The sequence below is a fragment of the Beta vulgaris genome, chromosome 5 (assembly GCF_026745355.1).
Source record: "Beta vulgaris subsp. vulgaris cultivar EL10 chromosome 5, EL10.2, whole genome shotgun sequence".
Lineage (NCBI taxonomy): Eukaryota > Viridiplantae > Streptophyta > Magnoliopsida > Caryophyllales > Amaranthaceae > Beta > Beta vulgaris.
The window spans coordinates 61006381-61031458 of NC_079206.1; the positions used below are offsets into that span (position 1 = coordinate 61006381).

General features: G+C 33.6%; 2 long non-coding RNA genes across 2 annotated transcripts; both read left to right on the plus strand.

The window, feature by feature from the left end:
- The first annotated feature begins 11135 nt into the window (after window positions 1-11135).
- LOC104898477 (uncharacterized) lies at window positions 11136-13681 on the plus strand. The gene is made up of 3 exons (XR_790791.4): window positions 11136-11397; window positions 11710-11774; window positions 13539-13681. It is a non-coding gene; the product is annotated as an uncharacterized LOC104898477 (long non-coding RNA).
- Window positions 13682-21464: 7783 nt separating this feature from the next.
- Window positions 21465-23381, plus strand: LOC130591553 (uncharacterized). Its single transcript, XR_008969316.1, has 3 exons — window positions 21465-21680; window positions 22148-22211; window positions 23180-23381. It is a non-coding gene; the product is annotated as an uncharacterized LOC130591553 (long non-coding RNA).
- The last annotated feature ends 1697 nt before the right edge of the window (window positions 23382-25078 follow it).

Here is a 25078-nt window from a genome sequence, read left to right on the forward strand (position 1 = left end):
TCACGTCATTACTCACCATGGTTCCACAGATGTCTTCCACCCAATGGCCTATATTATTATTTCTACAAACAGCTTCAACCCCTGCATGACAAGTGTTTTGACAAAAGGATGCATCTACAATAATGGTGAAGTTATGGTTTTGGGAGGTTTCAAGGTTTGTAAATTTTGGAAGAAGATGGGATGACACAGGTCTTGAGCAATTGTATTTTACAACCATTAGAATTGACTGGTGTCAAAACTGATCCAGTTTCAGGTCATGTTTATTAAAGATCCACTAATTCCTTCTTATCTATTTCCTTCAACACAGGAAAGAGAACATTGTAGCCCAAGGAGATTAAAAGTGTCAGTCATGGTCTTGGTTGAGAGGATATTTGTGGTTTCCTAGCTATTAAAGTCTAGAGAAAAGAAGTCAAGGGGTAGACTACATTTACTCCAAACCTCAGCACCCCTAGGGCAGTCCCTAAGAACATGCATGGTCTATGGTTTCATTAATAGTTTGTCAAAAGGGGCAAGTAGGGTTGGCCCCCATTCCTCTATGGTGGAGCATTTCTTTGGTAAGATTCTTATTCCACATACATATCAAGAGGAAGTGTTGGATTTTTGGGTGCGTGGCAAGGGTGTGCTATATATCCTTCCATTTTATCTCAAGGGATGGATATAGTGGCACTTATGTTTCCACTCTTCCCTATAGATGGTTTTGTAGTCAAAGAAGGTCACTTTAGCAGTCCAACAAACAAGATTATCCTCGAGTTGGTGTCAGTCCTCTTGTAGGTTATACCTAAAAATTCATTGGGCAATTTGTGGTGGGAGGTGAAGGGTCAGGCCCTGGAGATCCCAATTCCCATTGTTTATAACATTAGTAACTAGTCTTTAGGACTTTTGAGGGGACAAAGGTCTATGCACAACTCTCTTTAGGGGGTCAAAAGGGGACCAAACGTCGTGCTAGATTGTCACGGATAACTCATTCCCTATGCACCATCTTGAGTGTTTTTAGAAGATTTCCCATCCCTTCCCATGTCCTGCCATATATGGGAATCTTTACGGAAGGGCTTAGGGAGTTCCCTTCCTTTACAGTATTTGTGGAACACCACATGGGCAGCAAGGTTATTGAAAGAGTGCATCTTCCAACAGAGTTTGACAAGGCTTATTTTATTGGAGAAATTAGTTAGATTTTCTCACTCCCAACCTCCCAAATTCTTAGGGCCACTGATTTTATCCCAGAAAATTAGGATGATTTTGTTTTATTTGAATTTAAATCTTTTAACGAGCTTTTGATACTACTTTACTCCCAAGTTTTGTTGATGGATGATCCTCATGTCAAGAATATCATGGTCAAACAACCAAATAGGTGATCAATGATATATATTCCTCCGCTTTTTTAAGTTTATTTTTTTATTTAACGGTTTGGAAACTTTTATTAATTCACAGAGTAAAGAACATTGAAGGACTTTTTTTTAGAAGAACATTGGAAGAAGTTTGCATTAATTGCATAGAGAATAAAGATACATATTACTTTTCATAATTTTAGGATATTTCATAATGTAAATATCTCTAATATATTAAGGTTTGGTTTAGGGTTTAGGATAGACCTCTTGTAACCACTATATGTAGTGATCAATATGCATAACTCTCCACTCAAGGAAAGGAGATTTACGCAATCCAACGGTATCACAACCTAGATCAAAACTTCAACCTATCTTCACTTTTCGCATCTTGGACGCCATTCTTTCTTGCCCTCTCCCTCAGAATTTCCGCATCAGGCTAGACTACTCTTTCAGGATCCAGCAAAAAGTAAGATATAAAGGCATTGCTAATTTTGTTGCTGAATCATGTAATAACGAAACTTAATTTTAATACTAATGTTAATTTTATAATTAGCAAGGAGCTTCCGACATTTCAATTGGTCTAAGTTTTGCTATGTTATGTTAAGGAGTCCTAAGAATATAAGATATAGCTTTTGTAGCTAGATTTGGATTCTAATACCCCTTGTCCAAAAAAATCCATTAAATGTTAAATCCAATTATTAGTTCTATATCAAATATAAATGAGTCTTCTTGGTTTCAATTTTTTTATTTTTAATTAGGTTAGGACAAATATATCAAATAATTCTTTTGAAATGATTATAAAATTATGAGTCCGGAAATATTAATGCAAAAGAATGGAATAGTTCTAGTTTTCTGGGTGTGTGGCAGGAGTGTGCCATATATCCTTCCATTCCACCTCAAGGGGGTGGATATTGTGGCACTTCTGTTTCCACTCTTCCCTATAGATGGTTTTGTAATCAAAGAAGGTCCTTAGCAGTCCAACAAACGAGATTATCCTCGAGTTGGTGTTAGTCCTCTTGTAGGTTATACCTAAATATTTATTGGGCAATGTGTGGTGGGAGGTGAAGGGTCAGGCCCTGGAGATCCCAATTCCCATTGTTTATAACACTAGCTAGTAACTAGTCTTTAGGACTTTTGAGGGGACAAGGGTCCATGCACAACTCTCTTTAGGGGGTCAAAGGAGGTCCAAACATCATGCCAGAACATCACGGATAACTCATTCACTATGCACCATCCTGAATGTTTTTGGAAGATTTCCCATCCCTTCCATGTCATGCCATATATGGGAACCTTTACGGAAGGGTTTAGGGAGTTCCCTTCCTTTACAATATTTTTGGAACACCACTTGGGCAGCAACAATATTGAAGGAGTGCACCTTCCAACAGAGTTTGACAAGGCTTATTTTATTATTGGAGAAACTAGTTAGTTTTTCTCACTCACAACCTTCCCAAATTCTTAGGAATACTGATTTTATCCCAAAAAATTAGGGCGATTTTGTTTTATTTGAATTTAAATCTTTTAATGAGCTTTTGATACTACATACTTTACTCCCAAGTTTTGTTGATGGATGATCCTTATGTCAATAATATCATGGTCAAACAACCAAATATGTGATCAATAATATATTCCTCCGGTTTTTTAAAGTTTTTTTTAATTTAATAGTTTGGAAACTTTTATTAATTCACAAAGTAATGAACAATGAAGGACTTTTTTTAGAAGAACATTGGGAGATGTTTGCATTGATTGCATAGAGAATAAAGGTACATATTACTTTTCATAATTTTAGGATATTTCATAATGTAAATATCTCTAATATATTAATGTTTGGTTTAGGGTTTAGGATAGACCTCTTGTAACCACTATATGTAATGATCAATATGCATAACTCTCCACTCAAGGAAAGGAGATTTACGCAATCCAACGGTATCACAACCTAGATCAAAACTTTAACCTCCTTTCACTTTTCGCATCTTGGACGCCATTCTTTCTTGCCCTCTCCCTCAGAATTTCTGCATCAGGCCAGACTACTCTTTCAGGATCCAGCAAAAAGCAAGATCTAAAGACATTGCTAATTCTGTTGCTGAAGCATGTAATAATGAAACTTAATTTTAATACTAATGTTAATTTTATAATTAGCAAAGAGCTTCCGACATTTCAATCAGTCTGAATTTTGCTATGTTATGTTAAGGAGTCCTAAGATCTAGCTTTTGTAGCTAGATTTGGATTCTAATACCCCTTGTCCAAAAAAATCCATTAATTTTATGCTAAATCCAATTATTAGTTCTATATCAAATATAAATGAGTCTTCTTGGTTTCAATTTTTTTATTTTTAATTAGATTAGGAAAAATATATCAAATAATTCTTTTGAAATAGTTATAAAATTATGAATCTGGAAATATTAATTCAAAAGAATGGAATAGTTCTAGTTTTCTTTTTGACGAAGTACAATAAAATTTCATTGTCATATTGACTCATATATATCTCCTTTACGTTGCCAAGCAATATAGTATATTTCATGTCCCCATACATTATGATAAAGAGTAATATATATGCAGCGGTATCGATCGGATGCCATTCTATATTACAATGAATTGTCGTTTTGAACCAAAAATCTAGAAAAGTACTCTTACTTGTCACCATTGTAAAGTCGTTTGAAGCATGTATTGGATATCATGTTAAGGCATCCTTGCTGTAATGCACAAGGTAGTTGTCGTTAGCAAATAGAAAATTAATTCTATGCATTAAGACTTCAAATAATTATATTTATATATCATGCACTAGTTGAAATAGTTAGATGGATAAAGATGCAGACAATAAATTTACACAAAAAAAGAATGGTATTTGTGTTAAAGGTTCATTTATTTCTAGTTCTTTCTTATGTATATGTAGCTTTCTTTTTCTTTTTAGGCTCAATATTAAAGTAATTTTATAACAAGAGAGATGTATAAGTGAATTGACATATGTTTTTGGCGTTTGCTAGACTTTGTTATGCATTTGCGTGGACCACAATCCAATATTATTTTTGTATCAATTTAATTAGGTGCACATTAGTAGAATGGGATAATAATTTTAAATAATTTCTTATCAACTTTCTTCAACATACAACAAGTAAATTAAATATTTTCTTTTTATATTTTAAACACAACAATGAGAGATAAATATATCAAAGTCAGAAAATTCTCTTCAATCGAACTATATGTCATACCAATTAAAATGCATGTACATGCACCATTTGCTGATTTTATTGCCTAGGAAAATGAACACCAAGCTTACCTTCTATTACATCTATTTTTATATTGTGAATAATAAAACATGAGACAACTAAATCAAAACTACTCGATCTTTTAATTTTATGTAGATTAATATATAAGTGCTCAAATTATTATGAGAGTAAAGTAGGGATGGACAAGTGTGGTCCAATAAGACCCAAAAGAACGTAATCAATACTTAGCCATGTTTTTTGAACTTATTTTAGTTCAGTTCAGTCATTATTATTATTATTATTATTATTATTATTATTATTATTATTGTCATTATCATTAATTATTATTATATTATTAGTATATTATTACTATTAATTATTATTATTATTAATTATCAATTATTAATTATTATTATGTATTATTGATATTAATTATTATTATCGTTGTTGTTGTTATTAACATTATTGTTTCAATTCAGTTTACTTCAGCTTCGTTCAATTTAGTATAGTTTATTTCAGATTCTCTCAGTCCAAAAGAACATAGCCTTAAAAACTTTAGTCACTTTAAAATCTGAATCTAAATACTAAGCCTCATAAGTAGACATGATAATAAACACCTAAATATAAATTCGTCCAAAAGAAGAGAAAATGTCATTCTTAATTGAATCCATGACAACCCCAAACAATAATGTACGTAATTCTGTATACTAACACGTTAATTTCTCATAAAAACAATTAATATCAATTTCAAATATATATTTATTTTACTATAGACCTCGAGCTCATGATCATTCAAGAGACCATATACTCCCTATGTTTTTATAAGTTTACCCTTTTTTTTTGGTGTTCCTTATTAGTTTACCCTTTTTTTTTCTTTTTTCTCGAATGACTCACCAATTATTTATTATTATCTTTACATTCTCATCAGTCAACTTTCCTTGCTTGACTGACAAAATTAAATTCAACATAATATACTAATAATACATTAATAATCCATTATTTTTCCTTTTATGATCTACATATATTTATTTCTCCTACAATTTCGTATCCAAAAAAGTGGGTAAATTAATAAAAATAGAGGGGAGTAATTTGCCTAACCTGTTTATTTTACCATATTTTTCTGGGAGGCGGGTGGTTTTCACGATGCATGGCGGACTTTGTGATTTCATCGCTGTTTTTATTATGGTCAAATGTAAATATGTGGGCATACATGTTTGATTCTCCTGGTCCTGGAGCTTGTTTTAGTTGACCTATAACAATTGTACGTATGTTAGGATCTGCTGCTTAGCAATTAGCATCCACGGGTGTCACATATAATGGTTGTCCTTGGTTTTGGTAGATTTGGCTACTGTCTTTGGGAGATTGGCCATCTGCGTTATTCTTCGTCTTATTATTTCTATAATTCTATTTCACAATATTAAAGATTGGTAGTGGAATTACATTAGTGTATAGGAGATGCTAGTTTCTTTCGACTTTAGAGTGGCTTTAATTTCCAACTTGCCTTAGGTGGTCTTTATTTCAATATTATCATGAGGATATTACTGTTGCTCATGTATTTGGAGAGAATCTTGATGATCTTCTCCATCATTTCTTTTCTTGGGTGCTATCTTCTCCATCGATTTGATATACTTAACCTATTATTGTTTATGGTTATTGTGTTTTTGAACTTTAAAGAAATATCGACAACATCAAAAATATAAAATGTGATCTTAAATTTATACTTAACAAAATGCAATAACCTAAAAAATCAAAATAGGAAGAAAAAAAGCGCTATAATGTCTTCTTTGCCTCATTATAGAAGTTTTCTTTAAAAAATTAGTTGATTTTTTTTTGGAGCATGTATAGTTGTGATCATTAGAATGTAGAATATTTTGAACAATTAGACCAACGACATAAAATTGGAGTTTTGAATCTGCTAATTTCTTATTATGTTTAGGTAATTGAGATTATTGTAAGAATGAGACCAATCTAATTCTACAATCTTACATATTGAAATCTCTCAAATATCACATAGCTACATGGACATGTTGAGGCACATAGAAGTATATATTAGCGTTTTTTATAGGTTAGGAATTGTTCTCTTTTGTTATCTTCAAATTATTTTTACTTATTTTCAGAAATATTAAGAAAATTAGGAAAAAAAAACAGTCCAAGAGAAATAAGTTGACATGAACAACGCCTTAGATCAATAATTTTTGTGTCAAAATTTTAAATTGAGTCCCGTTAATTAGCCTAATGGATCAAACAAGTAAACAATATTTCCTCCGCTCTTTATTAATCACCACATATGGTTTGGAAACACATTAATTAATACAATGAAAAAAGTAAAGACATATAGACAAGTGATCCGCCAATACATGTGATAATTATAAAGTATATTTTTTCTATACTAGTACATCAAGATCGTAGAGAAATCCCTATCTCAGGAAAATAATAACACTAGGAACAATAACTAGTGGAATCCCTGTCTCAGGGAGAAACCACTAGAAAATACAAGTACAAAAAACAAAAAATAAAAATAAATAGAACCTAGATCTAGCTTTACTAGGAAGTAGTATAAGAGCATACACAATGGTTGATCCAAAATTTTGGATCATCAATTATTTTAATATTTCCTCTCTCTTCCACCTCACTTATGATCTATCATTAGTTTTTATGCTTTTTTTTCCCACAATGGATGATCTACAATTTAGGCTTTTTAACCATTGGATTGCTTTTCTTAATGCCATTAGATTGTTGCCAACTCATCATATACGGGGCCTACCAATTATTCTCTTTCACGAGCTTTAACTATGATCCAACAATGATCAGATCATTGTAATGATCTGATCATCCTTCTCTCTCTCCTCTTTTTTTTCTCTCCCAACTCTTTATAATATTTTTCTCCCTCTCTCCTCATGATCTAGCTTGTAGATCAACCAATGGGCTCACTCTAACAAGCTTCTAGGAGAAGCTAACTACATGACACAAGATCTACCCATTTTTCTTTTTGGTTCGTTTCTTTTTAATCTATACACTATTGTTTTTTCTATTTTTAGTAACATGTTATCATCTACTCTTTTTTTCTTTTTTTCCACTCATGTCATCCACTTGTTAATATTTTAACTCACTTTTTAGTTTCTCTCTCATACTTTTAAACTTTCTCCTTAGTGCTTCCCCAAAATGAAGTGACTAAACTAAAAAAAAGATGGAGTATAATCATGGACACAATAAAAAATCTTAGGTGTTGTTTGGCTGCAAGCTATTTTCCTTGGAAATACAAGTTACAAGGAAATACAATATGGGTATTGTGTTTGGTTGGAGGGAAACGAGAGAAGTATAGGAAATACAAATTCCAAAGAAAATATAATTTCTCATGAAGCATGGAAAATCACTCACCAAGCATCCCCTGATGAGTGATTTCTTAGTAAATGCAATTTCCTATAATGTCAAACCGAACCATTTTGCTTAATTCCTATAAAGTTAACAAGTAAAAGAACTTTTCATAAAATATAAATTTCGATGAGAAATTAATTCTGTGATGAACCATATGAGGCTTAAGTATAACAAAAGTACCTATATCTTCGTATCTTGTAAACACAAACAAAAGTCTTATCTTGAAATTGACTTTCTAACCTACATTTTGAACTACTCGAAGAAACTACCAAAAGAGCGGAATAATAAAGAAATCTACTAGTAATTTTATAAAGAAAACCATAAACAATGGGCTATATAGCTTGAATATGAAATGAAATCTTGAAACATTCGTCAAATGCTAAAACAAAAGCAAATGCATTATGCATAATTATTATGTTCAAAGTAAACATAAAATTAGATTTCGTCAAAGCATAAAATAGAGTATTTTAAAAGGGAAGATTTATTGAGCAGACACAATTGTTGATACTATAACAAAAAAACCCACTGTTTTAGCTGTTGTCTACTTTCTGACAGCTGTTTCTTAGCCTTATTTCAAACCCTCTTTTCGAGAGACAGTAGCCATGAGAGAGACCAGAATAACTTGCTCAAACTTTTTAGAAGTAGAAAATAATTTAATACTTACTAATTTAACCGACACTACTTAGCATGCGGCTGCTCGACCACGCAATTAGGAAATAGGAAACCTCTACATTAAGAAACGGAAGGAAACAGATAACAAAGAAACGGATAAGGTGCATTTATGTCTTTTCCTTTTTCAGAATTATTGCCCTACACGTTTCGTTTTACTTTTTTATCTTCATTTCTTACTCATCACATTCACACGCGCTGGTAACTGCTAAGAAGGTAAGTGGAGTATCTACCTTCATAAAACATTAAAACCTATCTAAACGTAAACGATTTTTTCATCAAATACCTTCGAGTTTTCAAAAAATTCACATAGTACCCTTCAGGCTCCAACCTTTTAAAGTACATGAGATATCCCTAAGTTTCATACTCCCTCCGTCTTTTTTTATTTGCTACATTTTGCCATTTAGGGGTGTTTCAATTTATTTGCTACATTTGCAAATATTTCATATATAGTACATAGGTCCCACACTTTATTTACAAATTTCCCATCACTCCCTTCTTGATTTTGTAAATGTTTCCATATATAATATATAGGTCCCACAATTTACCTATTTGTTTTTTTGTTAATTCCATTTATCTCTATTACATAAGGGAAGGGGGGAGCAACGGTGTCCTTTTTTGAACTGACTATTTTGCCCCCCTTTCCTTTCTAAATTACAAAATACTTGCTTGATTAGCTTCTACTTTGTAATCCCCCACATTTTTAAAGGATTTTCATAAATATATTAAGTTATTTATGTAATTATATTAAATCCAAATGAGTTTGGAAAATGATTTGACTTTTAAAAAGGGTTGACTATTTTAAAATGCAACTAAAAATATTTTTCTAAGCTTAATAAAGTTTGTAATATTTTAATTAAGCGTGTTTTAAATAAGAGTTTAATTATTAAAAGATATTTAAAAGAAACTTAATGGAATCGAAAGCCCAAAAGAAATAAAAAGGGAAAGGATAATTTGATGACTAAAGTCCTAACAAGCCCATCTTGTTAGTCATCAAAGTTTTAATTATTGAATTCCTTTTCCTAAGCCCAATAGGATTAGCCTATTGTTTTAATTATTGAATTCCTTTTTCCTAAGCCCAAAAGGGAAGCTCTTTATATAAATATCCTAAAAACCCAAAATTATTTCACCCTACACATTATTTTCTCTCATTCACACGTCACTCTCTATTCTCTCTCTCCTCATGATTTTTTTTCTTCCCTTCACTCGTTTTTTCTCTCACCCGAATCTGATTGGCCAGATTTCTCATAGTTCCGTTTTTTTTAACCAAAACTTCCTTCTTGAAAGTTGTAGATCTCGAAAAGTTATTGAAGTTAGACTCAAGAATCGCTCAATTCCGATTCTTATTCTATTAGTTATGGCCTCTGCAAGTTTCGCAATTCTGCTGCCATATTTCCCTCGCGATTTCGGTATATTACTCTTTTTCTTCCTTTTTCTTTTGATTCTTTTCCTCGTTTTCTTATATATTGACTTCATATATATTATATATTGAATATTAATATTTTCGATTTGTTATTATTTTTAGATTGAAGTTTTAATCATTAAAGCATGGATTTTTAGAGTTTAAGTTACTATAAAACCATAGTATCATATTAGATATTATGAGATTGATTTAGATTATGATTTTAAACATGTTTATATACGTTTAAAGAAGGTTTTATGATTTTAAAAGTTGCTGGAATTTTAGAAAGAGTTTTATTAATGGAGTTTTAAGATTTTTAATTACTAGTATGGTAGTACGATGCTAGGAATTAAAAGTTATTGAAGTTTTGATATTAAAATAAGCTTTTGAATATATTTAAAGGGATTTTAAATATTTTAAAGTTGCTGTATTTTTAATTAAGAGTATTGATTTTAGTTTATATTAATTTTTAGGCGGAGAATCTTTCGTGGAGACTTTTAACGTTTTAAAAGTGGCCTACAGGCTAGTATATAAAGGTACGTACATAGTCTACGTGCTAAATGGTTAGAAACATGCTCTAGGATGTTTTTAATTTGTAATATCATGTATAGGACCTTGTAGTTCATATATATGATTTACTGAGATGGCTTTACATGTTAAGTGCTTGTATGCTACATGTAAACTAAGAATATGTTTAAGTATGACTTGTTTGTATGGAAGTTTGATGCAAACAATAATTTCAGTTTTGGTATTAATTCGTAGGTGGATTAATTTGAGTAAGTTGGAATCATGGATTCTTTGAGTTTATCTATTTATCTTATAAGAACCGAGGATCTTATTTGGTAATTTTGAGTTATACCTATATAAAGGTACAGTTACTGTTGGCTAGGTTCAACAGGCAAGTTAGTAAAGAATAAAAGAAGTTAAAAGAGTCCACTACAAGAAAAAGCCAAAACAACGACGGCTTCTCTGCGACTGTTACAAAAACGGTCGTTATTCTTGAAATCACCGACTGTTTAAAACCGTCGTTCCCACCGACTGCTTTTAGAGTGGTCAACGACGGGTAAACAGTCGTTATTTTTCAGCGACCGTTTAAAACAGTCGTTGATTTTCTTATTTTAGATTTTGGATTTTTTTAATTTAAACGACTGTATTAAACGGTTGCTGATGACAAAGAAAACGAAGACAAAGTGAAGTTGCCTGTTCTCTCTCCTCATTCCTCACTCTCCTTAACCGGTAAACCCTAATCCCTCATCTCTCTCCTCTTCAGATCTGCTCCTTCCTTCTTCCTCCTTCCTCCTCCCTCTCAATCCACCGGAGCAACGGACGCTTATTGAAGAGATAGAGACTGAGGAGAGAGAAAGTGAAACAAGAAAAAAAGAATCCAAAAAAAGGGTTTCTTCAACTCTCCATCTCTAAGAAGGTAAGCGATTTTGATTTCAAGTTTTTATCTTTTTTTTTCTTCGTCTTTTTTCTGTTCATCGAATTCTAGGGTTTTTTCGATTTTTTTGGGGATACCAATCTGAAAATCTGTCACATTGTCGGCGGAAAATCGAAGAGATATACTCTTGTTCTTGAGTTGAAATTGTAGTTTGTTTTTTCACTAATTTGATTTTCTTGTTGCTATTTTATCATGTTTCATTACGTTTAGTTTAGATTTCTGTCTCGACGTTTCAAGTATCTTCTTCTTCCTTCTTCATTTCCCCAAAATTTCTGATCATCCTTCGCATCGCAGCTTAGGGTTTTTCTTTCCTTCTCAATTCGCCTCAATCTTTTTTGTCAATTTCCTCCAATTATCAGGTGAGTCATCTATCTCATGTTATAAAAGATTTTCTTTCATAATACCTGTCTTCTTGCGATTGTTAATGTTAATTTTGTGATTGTTGATGTTAGTCTACTATTATAATCGTTTGTATAATTGAATTAGAAACTGTTAATTTTGTTCATGAAATTGTACCATATATTGCTTGAATTTTGTTTATGTTTTTCTTCTTCATACATCACAATATGTTTAGGAATGAATTCGAAATTTCTCTGTTTTCTCGCTTCAGGTACGAATGATTCTCGAGTGTTTTCTCATATTCTGGCGACATGTAATATCGTAACTCTTTATTTAAGTTTGAGTGTTAGCTGCTTTGAGCTTTTGATTATGGAAATTGGTGTTTTGCTTTTAGGGCTAAAACTGCAAAAATTGTGTGAACCTTTCGGTTTGATAGTTCTATTTGCACCATATTATTATGGTTTTAGATCAAGGGAGTTTCCCTAGGATGTTAGCTTGTTCGCTCTTCGGCTGTTTCGGCTTTATTAGTTTATAAGACGCATGAGTTACGTTGTGCTTTATTTCTAGGAAGTGTAGAAGCAAGGAGAACATTTTTGACAATTAGCTAACATTCATGTTCTTCAACAAAAGTTTTTTTGAAAAATGTTTGAGATATTCCATTTTGACTACCATGTCACCCTTTATGTTTCAGCTACTTTGGTAAAGTATAAATTGCTGGTCTAAATTTAAGAAGCAACCTTTCTTCTGATTCCATCATGTCCAATGGTGATCCTAAAAACAATCGAATCTCTCATGAAATTGGTGTACCATAGATGCTTTTCTTGGTACTTGACTTGATCTGGACTCTTGCCAAAATAGTTTGTAAAGAGACTGAGATGCATCTTTAACCATGGAAGTAATGTATGTTAGAATTCTACAGCTAATTTCATTTGTAGAAGGATGTAGAGTTTTCGACCTCCAGTTTCGTCCATATTTTGATGGACGCATAGACCTAGCTGTCCATATGATGATGGACACATAGACCTAGTAAGAACCATGGTAGGGGACATGTGCTTTTATGTGCTTGAATGTGATTTGTTACCGATAATCAAAATCAACAAGGAAAAATGATGAGCAGAAACATAAAAGCTTTAACAATAGGATTAGTAGGAGTAACAATCACTTTCTCTGCATACTCTCAAACAGCGGTCTCCTCAAGCAATTGCATTGTTATTGGCTTCCTTGTCCTCATCTTCGCATTACTCATTCATGAAGGTTTCATCTCAGTCTAGAACTATTTGATTTATGAGAGGATATTTTTCGTGTACTCATAATATTTGTTAAACTATGCTTCTCATGTAAGGATCATATTTATTTATCTTTGCTTAACAATCTTATTTTGTTGCTTGGTTTTTATTTTTATGTTTCTTGATGAAAGTTATGTACTTAGAAGTATTTTTGGATCATCAATCATCTGAATAGCTTGTAAGGAACCTTTGCTCATATTACCACTCTTTTTTCATTCAAGTCAATTTTGCGATAGTCTATAAGATAGTATATATTTGTGCTGCATTAGTAGTTCACTAACCAAACTAAACCAAGCATCAATTATTTCTGATAAGGTTAAGGCTCCTACCAAAGTATATTGCTCATTTTACGTTTTTTCTCATTAACTTTTTATGCTCATTTTAACTTGTGTTGTCATAATTCCCGAATTCGGTTATCTGCTTGAATGTGATTTGTTACCGATTTATTGATGGTTTGACTTATGCGATAAACTCATCGGATGATTTTAACTTTGGCAGGTTGTACATACACAAGCCCATTATTTGTTTGATGATGCAGCAAGCCATCAAGGAAGGGAAGTTAGTCCCTGCTGCAAAACATTTTTGTAATTTACGAGAGTTAGAATATCGGAAGAAATGTGACTTTGAAGCTTTTGTTGTCACATCATACTTATATCTTAGTCATAATCTTGCGTCTTTAGACTTTTAGGGAGTTTTTGTGTAAATTAGTTATTTAGTTTACAAAGTACTCTGACCATTACTATGGAATGACAAAAAAAAATTATTTCTACAATTTTGCTTTGTGATATTAATTTCTTCTTGGTTGAAATAATTTTAGTGAGTTGAATTCTCTAATTGATGTTATTCAATTGTTATTCCTCAATCTTTTCTATTTCCAAGTTTCTTCCTTTATGCAAATTGTAAGGCTGCAGCCTGCATTATAAGATCATATGACTTGAATCAACGACCTTTAAGCAGACGTTAAAAGAATCAAGACTGCTTTAAGCAGTTGTTAAATCAACGACGGTTTTAAACCGTCGCTGATTTAACGACTGCTTTAAACCGTCATTGTATTAACGACAGCTTAAAATCGTCGTTGGCATGAAGTTAACGTCGGTTCTTGAAACGGTCGTTGATTTTCCAGAAACCGTCGTTAATATTTTCACCGATGGCCAAGCGGTCGTTGATTCCAATATCCGCGACCATCTGTACAGCGACGGTTGGTTAACGACGGTTTGGCCGTCGGTGAGTCATCAGCGACCGTTTTTACTATATTAACGACGGCTTTAAGCAGTCGTTGATATCGTGTTTTCTTGTAGTGGTCTTGGATGCTAAGTTGTGAACACTTATTAATTCTAAGATTAAAAAGGAGTTTTGTGATGTTATGTGATTAGTAGTTGTGAGTATTATGTGCTTGGTTGGTGTCAACACAAGTATAAAATGAATTCAACGTAAAGTGTAACGAGAATAGGTTATAGACTTTAGACTGGTGCACGTCTAGAGTTGGACACTAAGGGTTGGAGTACATAGTCCGCCGTGATATGTATTCTCGAGGTTGGATTGATCACCATTCTCTTTAGTAAAGGTATATCGTAGTCATTCTGGTTTACAGTATGACCGTATTTCATCAGAAATCAACTCGTCCCAATAACTATATTTAAGAAGAAATAAAAGTTAGAGTCTAGTTCAGTAAGAGTCATCTGCAGTTGTTACTTATTATTATTTTATTCTATAAGTTGTGTTGTAGTATCTGTTAAGATTATTATTATCTGATATGTAGTACTCAGCTTTGCTGATTACGTGCTTGTCTGTGTTTGTGATCATGGCTTTGCCTATTGATCCTGTGGTGATCCTTCGGGGAGCAGAGTCAAGAAAGCATTGACATTAACAAGATGCATACCATTGGGAATCTGGAATGGAGAGAATTTAGTTGTTCCTAGGAATTTATATTTTCAGACTTTAGCTTTAAGTTGGTGTGTTTCAGTTCAAACATTGTTTGACTCTTATTTCATAAGTTTAATAAAGTTGGTTTTGTTTTAGTAAGTTTTCCGCTGCAAAATTCTGAGTAAGCCGAAACGTTATCACACGGGCGATAATGCCTGGGTAATTCTCTAAGTTTTATATTATAAGTATTTTCTAGAAAGAGAGAATTATCGGGGTGTTACAAAGTGGTATCAGAGCTTTAGGTTAGTTTAAGACTTATAGGCGCCTAACTAACTAGCTTATTAAGTGACTTTAGCTTCTTAAGTTACCTAGCTTATTGATTATTTGAAGGAAACCTTAGTATTGCTCCTACGTTTCATTTCGAAAGATGAACACAAATATTTTGAGGATCAAAATTTTTTTTTAGAACCGAAATTTTTTTCGGAAATTGGTTCGAAATTTTTTTCGAAATCGAGGAGTTCGAAATTTCTTTTGTCGTTTTCGTTTTTCGGAAATTTTTTAGGAGCCGAAAAAAAAAAAAAAAAAAAAAAATTGAGTCGAGTAAAATTTTTTTTTCGAATGTCTTGAGTTCGAAATTTTTTTTTTTTAGAAAATTTATTTAGGCACAAAAGTAATGTTATTATAAAAAGTGCCTGCATTATTTTCATACCTTTAAGGGTTTACAAATGACATTGTGAGAATGGGTAGTATAGGAAGGGCATATAGGATAAAAATATTATATGCCTGCATTGAAAATTTAGTTCAGCATCATTATAAATTTTCTTCACTGCAAATAAGTGCATTATTATTTTACTTCCTTACTATCGATGCATGAATATTTTTCTTCCCTGCTAACTGTTTATATTTTCTTGCCTGCAAAGTGTTATGTTTTTATGCCTTTGTTTTTGTTTACCCTTATGATTTTTGTGGGAACACGTTAGAGAGAGTTCTAAGACATTATAGGTTTATTTGTTGTAGATCTCTAACATGTCTGCCAGCAAGTTAATAGAATTGTCAGGCAAGTTAATAGAGTAGGAAGCTATCATAACCCAATTATATTGAGTGATGATGATAATGTTCGATGTCATGAGCTTGGAAGTTATAGTTACACTAGCTTAGAGATTATTATGCATTATGGGTTAAAAGTAGGTATCCTTGTTAGCGATATATGAAGTAATTCAAGAGTTTGATTATACTAGAGTGCAAACCTGAAAGGACATCTACAATATTATTTGGAGACTCTATCTGAGCGATGTGAATGTTTTAGAGATGGATGAAAATGGACATCATCCCAAAAGATTTGAAGATATACTAGATCTAGGAATTCAGTTATTATTGTTACTATTATATATTATTATAGTGAATACTCTGGAGACTTTGAAGATTAAATGTTTACTCCATAAAAGTATAAAGGAAATAAGGATGAGAATGATGGTGTAATTCCATAAGAGTATTTATTTATGCTTTAAGATTAGTTGTTGGAAAGTAGTCAAGCTATAATGGTTTAAATTTTCTTATTAAGTATTCTTTATATTATTGAGGAATAAGTTGGTTATTTTGGATTGGGAAAATATTCTTATTATCGATTGAGGAATAGAAGTTATTATTTCTTTATATGAGTGAGTAAGAATTTATTCTGGCACGTGATGGGAATATTTTTCTTATTTTATTATCATTCTTTTCATCATGTGATTATATTCTTGCTTGCTTGTTTCTACTTGCACGTTGAGGTGAATATATTTTACAGATGATTACGTTGATTATTAAGAACACTTCTTGTTGAAACTTAGTGGAATTGATGTTGATGCGATCTTTAATGATCAAATCAAGTGTTGCCTTATTAGATGGACATGTAAGTTATGCTGGAACCCAAAGTAAGTTACGTTAGATTTCAGTCGCGAAGTAGAGCGTCAAACAATAATGATGCCTTAGCTCTGCTATTCGCCTGTTGGCAAAGAATTTGACTCGAAAAAGTTGAGTGTCCGATTCTGCTGAGACATGTTTGAGAGACTAGCTAAGATTAACTGTCGTACTTTAAGGGGTAAGCTGACCCTATCCTCTTAGAGAGTCGGATTAGGGCGTTTGAAAAGATTTTTGGGGCTGTGAACTGTCCTGAGAGTGTGAAAGTAGGTCAAGTTGTATTGTATCTGAAAGATGAGATTGACTTATAGTAGAAAGAGAATGAGACTAGACTCGTATTATGAAAGACTTTATTTGGGAATCCTTTATTGCTGCTTCAAGAGAAAAAAATTTAGCCTGCTTTTATGAGGAAACTAAAAGTCCAAGAGTTTATATAACCTTAGATGAGAGCATGACATCTCTAATTTATAGCAAGTTTATAGCATTGTCTAGATTTGCACTTGAGGTAATAGCCATTGAGGAGTTAAAGGCTCAATGATTTGAGCAAGCTTTGATTGAGGAAATTCAATTGGGGGTTTAGTAGATTTTGAAGTGATTGATTTGCCTATTAGCATACCTATTGGAGAAATCATAAGGTGTGCCAAGTTGTTTAGAAACCTGCCTTTGAAGATAGGAGGCTGTGTCTTTCCGTCTGACTTAATAGAATTTAATTTGGGGGATTTAGATGTGATTCTTGGGATGAACTGGTTGAGTCATTACAAGGCCAGGATCGATTGTGAAGTCCAGAAAGTAGTGTTGAGAAACCCTTCGGGAAAATTTACCTCATATAGACGATTTGGGAAACCTAAAAACTTTGGAGTGATCTCTGCTCTACAAGTGCAGAAGTTGATGAGAAAGGGGTGTGAGCTGTTTTTCTGTAGTGTGCAAGATGTGAGTAAAGAAGCTGAGTTAAAACTTGAGGATGTCCCGATAGTAAATGAGTTTATGGACGTATTTCCGAGTGAAATTTCAGGTATGCCGCCTGCAAGAGCTGTTGAGTTTACCATAGACTTAGTTCCTGGAACTGCACCTATATCTAAGGCACCTTATAGAATGGCACCTCCTGAGATGAGTGAGTTAAAGACGCAATTGCAAGAACTTTTGGATAAGGGTTATATCAGACCTAGTGCATCGCCTTGGGGAGCTCCTGTTTTGTTCGTGAAGAAAAAGGATGGGAGTATGAGGTTATGTATAGACTATAGGGAGTTGAATAATGTTACCATCAAGAACAAGTACCCTTTGCCTAGAATAGATGACCTATTCGATCAACTAACGGAGCTAGTGTGTTCTCGAAGATTGACTTACGTTCAGGATATCACCAGTTGAGGGTAGCTGATAAGGATGTACCTAAGACTGCTTTTAGAACGCGTTATGGTCACTACGAGTTCACTGTAATGCCATTTGGGTTAACCAATGCTCCTGCTATATTTATGGATTTGATGAATAGAATCTTTCATGAGTTTTTAGATAAGTTCGTAGTGGTTTTCATGATGACTTTTATATATTCGAGGAATGAAACTAAGCATGATAAACATTTGAGGATTATTTTGGAAACCTTGAGAAAGAACCAACTATATGCCAAGTTCTCTAAGTGTGAGTTTCGTTTGGAGAAAGTAGCATTTTTGGGTCATTTTGTGTCTAAGGAAGGAGTCTCAGTAGATCCTGCTAAGATTCAAGCTGTGAGTGAGTGGCCAACTCCAAAGAGTGTGTCTGACATTAGAGTTTCTTGGGTTTAGCTGGCTATTATAGGAGATTTGTGAGGGATTTCTCGAAGATAGCGAGACCTATGACGAATTTAATGAAAAAGGAGTCCAAGTTTGAGTGGAATGAGAAATGTGAGGAAGCTTTTCAGATCTTGAAGGATCGTTTAACCACTGCACCTGTTTCAACCCTACCTGATGGAATGAGGGATTTGAGGTCTATAGTGATGCTTCGAAAAATGGTTTGGGTTGTGTGTTGCAACAGAATGGTAAGGTAATAGCTTATGCGTCGCGTCAATTGAAACCTTATGAGGCTAATTACCCTACCCATGATCTAGAGTTAGCTGCCATAGTGTTTGCATTGAAATTTGGAGACATTATCTTTATGGGGCAACTTGAAGATATTTACGAACCATAAGAGCTTGAAGTACATATTTACCCAAAAAGACTTGAATATGAGGCAAAGAAGATGGCTAGAGTTGATTAAGGATTATGATCTAGATATCCATATCATGAGGGAAAGCCAATGTGGTGGCTGACGCCTTGAGTAGGAAATCGAGTCATAGCTTGTGACTTTGATAGTCCCTGAGGAGTTGTGTAGAGATATGCAAAGGTTGAACCTAGAAATTTTAAATCCTGGGGAAAGTGAGGCTAGACTAGTAATCTTTCTTTGGGAGTGTCAGTTTTCGATGAGATCATTGAGGGTCAAGTTGGGATGAGCACTAGTAAGATAAGAGAAAATGAAGCAAGGTAAGGAAGTAGACTTCAAGATTCATGATGATGGGAGTCTAAGGTTTAAAGGAGGTGGTGTGTACCACAGAAGTGTACAGACCTAAAGAACGTCTTATGGAGAGGGACAAACTCATATTCTGTGCACCCTGGGGGTGACAAGCTGTATAAAGACCTTAAGGTGATATATTGGTGGCCGAACATGAAGCGAGAGGTAGCTGAGTATGTGTCTAAGTGTCTAACCTGTCAGAAAGTGAAGATAGACCATAAGAGACCCATGGGGAAAGTCCAACCACTAGAGGTTCCTGGATGGAAGTGGGATTCGATTTCTATGGATTTTTGACTGCCTTACCCAAGTCGAGGAGTGGAAATGATACCATTTGGGTTATAGTGGATAGACTGACCAAGTCCGCTGTTTTCATACCTATTAAGGAGACATGGAAGAAGAAGCAACTCGCTACAACCTATATCAAGCATGTAGTGAGATTGCACGGAGTCCCAAAGGACATTATTTCAGACCGTGACTCTAGATTTCTATCTAAGTTTTGGAAGAAGGTTCAAGCAAACCTTGGGACAACATTAAAGATGAGTACCGCCTTTCACCCTGCGACCGATGGTCAGACTGAGCGGACTAACCAAACTATGGAAGACATGTTGCGAGCTTGTGCTATAGATTTTCAAGGAAGTTGGGAGGACCAATTAGATTTGATTGAGTTCTCTTACAATAATAGTTACCATGCGAGTATCAAAATGGCACCTTTTGAGGCGTTATATGGACGAAAGTGTAGAAGTCCCATTTGCTGGAATGACTATAGTGAGAATGTAGTTTTGGGGACGGAATTCATTGAGGAGACCGTCAAGAACGTTAGATTGATTCAGGCTAGAATTCAAGCTGCGCAAGATAGGCAGAAGAGTTACGCAGACTTAAAGCGGCGCGAAGATGAGTTCGCTGTAGGTGATAAAGTATTCCTGAAAGTATCACCCACCAAAGGCGTTATGCGATTTGGGAAAAAGGGCAAGCTGAGTGCTAAATATGTAGGCCCATATGAAATTTTGGAGCGCATTGGGAAAGTAGCTTATAGATTGGCATTGCCAATGGAGTTTGAAAAGATGCACGATGTGTTTCACATATCCCAATTGAAGCGCTATATCCCTGATGAGCGCCATGTGTTAGAGCCTGAACGAGTGCAGATAGATAGTAGCCTCACTTATGAGGAAAGACCTGTCAAGATTCTCGACAGGAAAGTGCGTAGTACGCGTAACAAGGATGTGCATATTGTCAAAGTTCTTTGGTCTAACCACGAGTCAGAAGAGGCCACATGGGAAGCCGAAGAGGATATGAAGCAAAAGTATCCAGACCTATTCCTTGAGGTGAGTTACGAGGGCGTAACTCGTTTTCTTTAAGGGGGGTAGAATGCGATAAATTTCGCGTTTTTGTCTATTTTTATGACATTTTCATGTATATGTATGCCTATGTTGGGCAATTTGCACATGTTAGTGCAAAAGAAGTAGAGTCTCCGCATAAGAAAAGTGTTCATAAGTGACACAAGTGTTTAAAAATGGGAAAGTGCACCAGAGGCACTATCTTTTTTTTCAAAGATTTTCGAAATGATGAGTTCAGACTTTCGAAAACAAGAGGGTTTTGTGTTAAGTTTCGGGACGAAACTTCTTTTAAGGGGGGTAGACTGTAATCCCCCACATTTTTAAAGGATTTTCATAAATATATTAAGTTATTTATGTAATTATATTAAATCCAAATGAGTTTGGAAAATGATTTGACTTTTAAAAAGGGTTGACTATTTTAAAAGTCAACTAAAAATATTTTTCTAAGCTTAATAAAGTTTGTAATATTTTAATTAAGCGTGTTTTAAATAAGAGTTTAATTATTAAAAGTATATTTGAAAAGAAACTTAATGGAATCGAAAGCCCAAAAGAAATAAAAAGGGAAAGGATAATTTGATGACTAAAGTCCTAACAAGCCCATCTTGTTAGTCATCAAAGTTTTAATTATTGAATTCCTTTTCCTAAGCCCAATAGGATTAGCCTATTGTTTTAATTATTGAATTCCTTTTTCCTAAGCCCAAAAGGGAAGCTCTTTATATAAATATCCTAAAAACCCAAAATTATTTCACCCTAACATTATTTTCTCTCATTCACACGTCACTCTCTATTCTCTCTCTCCTCATGATTTTTTTCTTCCCTTCACTCGTTTTTTCTCTCACCCGAATCTGATTGGCCAGATTTCTCATAGTTCCGTTTATTTTTAGCCAAAACTTCCTTCTTGAAAGTTGTAGATCTCGAAAAGTTATTGAAGTTAGACTCAAGAATCGCTCAATTCCGATTCTTATTCTATTAGTTATGGCCTCTGCAAGTTTCGCAATTCTGCTGCCATATTTCCCTCGCGATTTCGGTATATTACTCTTTTTCTTCCTTTTTTCTTTTGATTCTTTTCCTCGTTTTCTTATATATTGACTTCATATATATTATATATTGAATATTAATATTTTCGATTTGTTATTATTTTTAGATTGAAGTTTTAATCATTAAAGCATGGATTTTTAGAGTTTAAGTTACTATAAAACCATAGTATCATATTAGATATTATGAGATTGATTTAGATTATGATTTTAAACATGTTTATATACGTTTAAAGAAGGTTTTATGATTTTAAAAGTTGCTGGAATTTTAGAAAGAGTTTTATTAATGGAGTTTTAAGATTTTTAATTACTAGTATGGTAGTACGATGCTAGGAATTAAAAGTTATTGAAGTTTTGATATTAAAATAAGCTTTTGAATATATTTAAAGGGATTTTAAATATTTTAAAGTTGCTGTATTTTTAATTAAGAGTATTGATTTTAGTTTATATTAATTTTTAGGCGGAGAATCTTTCGTGGGAGACTTTTAACGTTTTAAAAGTGGCCTACAGGCTAGTATATAAAGGTACGTACATAGTCTACGTGCTAAATGGTTAGAAACATGCTCTAGGGATGTTTTTAATTTGTAATATCATGTATAGGACCTTGTAGTTCATATATATGATTTACTGAGATGGCTTTACATGTTAAGTGCTTGTATGCTACATGTAAACTAAGAATATGTTTAAGTATGACTTGTTTGTATGGAAGTTTGATGCAAACAATAATTTCAGTTTTGGTATTAATTCGTAGGTGGATTAATTTGAGTAAGTTGGAATCATGGATTCTTTGAGTTTATCTATTTATCTTATAAGAACCGAGGATCTTATTTGGTAATTTTGAGTTATACCTATATAAAGGTACATTTTACTGTTGGCTAGGTTCAACAGGCAAGTTAGTAAAGAATAAAAGAAGTTAAAAGAGTCTTGGATGCTAAGTTGTGAACACTTATTAATTCTAAGATTAAAAAGGAGTTTTGTGATGTTATGTGATTAGTAGTTGTGAGTATTATGTGCTTGGTTGGTGTCAACACAAGTATAAAATGAATTCAACGTAAAGTGTAACGAGAATAGGTTATAGACTTTAGACTGGTGCACGTCTAGAGTTGGACACTAAGGGTTGGAGTACATAGTCCGCCGTGATATGTATTCTCGAGGTTGGATTGATCACCATTCCTCTTTAGTCTAAAGGTTCCTCGATATCGTAGGTCATTCTGGTTTACGGAGTCATGACCGTATTTCCTATTTCAGAAAAGTCAACTCGTCCCAATAACTATTCCATTTAAAGAAGAAATAAAAGTTAGAGTCTAGTTCAGTAAGAGTCATCTGCAGTTGTTACGTTATTATTATTTTATTCTATAAGTTGTGTTGTAGTATCATGTTTAAGATTATTATTATCTGATATGTAGTACTCAGCTTTGCTGATTACGTGCTTGTCTGTGTTTGTGATCATGGCTTTGCCTATTGATCCTGTGGTGATCCTTCGGGGGAGCAGAGTCAAGAAAGCATTGACATTACAGGTTCGAAGATGCATACCATTGGGGAATCTGGAATGGAGAGGCTTTTGTGATAGTAGTATTTAAGTTGTTCCTAGGAATTTATATTTTCAGACTTTAGCTTTAAGTTGGTGTGTTTCAGTTCAAACATTGTTTGACTCTTATTTCATAAGTTTAATAAAGTTGGTTTTGTTTTAGTAAGTTTTCCGCTGCAAAATTCTGAGTAAGCCGAAACGTTATCACACGGGCGATAATGCCTGGGTAATTCTCTAAGTTTTATATTATAAGTATTTTCTAGAAAGAGAGAATTATCGGGGTGTTACATACTTGATTAGCTTATATGAGGAAAATTAAAGTTTCCTCTTATTATAACTTTATAGAAATAAAATACCTGCTTGATTAGCTTCTACTTTCACTGATCAACAAATATGTTTCATGTTATTATCATTGACGACTACACATACATAGCTTTTTATGCACGCGATGCGTGCGATGAAAATTTTTAGGCCTAATTATTTCTAAGTAGTAAACAAAAAGAAAATGCAAGTTAGTATTTAAGTTCACCTCCATTTTGTAGAAATAAGATTCTTTGAACTACAATCAAATATTATTTAAAAACACTTTAATAAATAAGTATAAATAATGAACAAATAACGGTATTTTATTTCTATAAAATGCTTTGCAAAAATCATTTCATGCGAAATCAGATTGTGTATGAAAAATTTGAAATTTCATTTCACCTATAATTGAAAATCAAAGTGTTCAAATTTAGAAAAGGAGAAAAATTAAAAACGACCATTTCATGCAAAATCAGATTGTGTATGAAAAACTTAAATTTCCTTTCAAATATAATTGAAACTCAAAGTGTGAACATTTAGAAAAGGAGAAAAAATTAAAATGATGAAAATTCTTAAATATCCTGTGAAATCAGAATTTAGAAGTCAGACAAGGAAAAAAAACTAAAATTGTATTATACTTTTCGGTTACAATTTTGGGATCATAGAGAAATTACTAAAATCCATATAAAAAACTATTATAAATTACAAAAATGAATAAAACCAAAAAAAAAAAGAACATGACGATATATAGTAAAGAACATCATACTGATTATAAAAGAACATGCGCATATAAGACTTGAGAAACAAAAAACTATTCAAAATCAAAAAATGAATGACAACAGAAAAAGAACATGGAAGAATCTTATTCACAAAATAGAGGTGAACTTACATACTAACTTGCATTTTCAGTTTGTTTACTACTTAGTATTAGGCCTAAAAATATCATCGCACGCATCGCGTGCACAAAAGGCTAGTGTCAATGGTCCCCACTCCCTCCTTGGTCTTTGTGAAAAAGTGCTTGTAGCAAATAAAAAAAGACGGAGGGAGTAATAATTTACGTGGTACCCTCAAACACCCTTAATGACTAACGATATTAACCGTCGTTAGTCATTAACTCTAATTTTCTATTTAAACCCTAATTAACCCTACCTCTAACCCTTACCCTAAACCTAACCCCCACCCTCCCACCACCCCTGCCACCCCCTCCCCACCTCCGCAGCCCCTTCCCCACCCTCCCACCACCCCTGCCATCCGCCAACCCAACAAACCTCCCCATCCCACCACCCCTTCCATACCCCCTCCCCACCCTCGCAGCCCCCCTCCACCCCTCGCAGCCCCCTCCCCACCCCCCGCAGCTCGATTTCCTCTTCCCCAGCGCTCCTACTTCCTTTGCACCTCTTGGTTCTGCGTTCTATTTTGAAATCCTGTAGGAAAGTAGTCGAGGTCAAGGGGTTATCTGATGATTAGTTGTTGAGTCGATTCCCATTGGGAAGACTACTGGGCTTTACACCAAAGGGCACTCGGTTCTAAGGTAGGACGAAGCTATGTCTTTGTTATAAT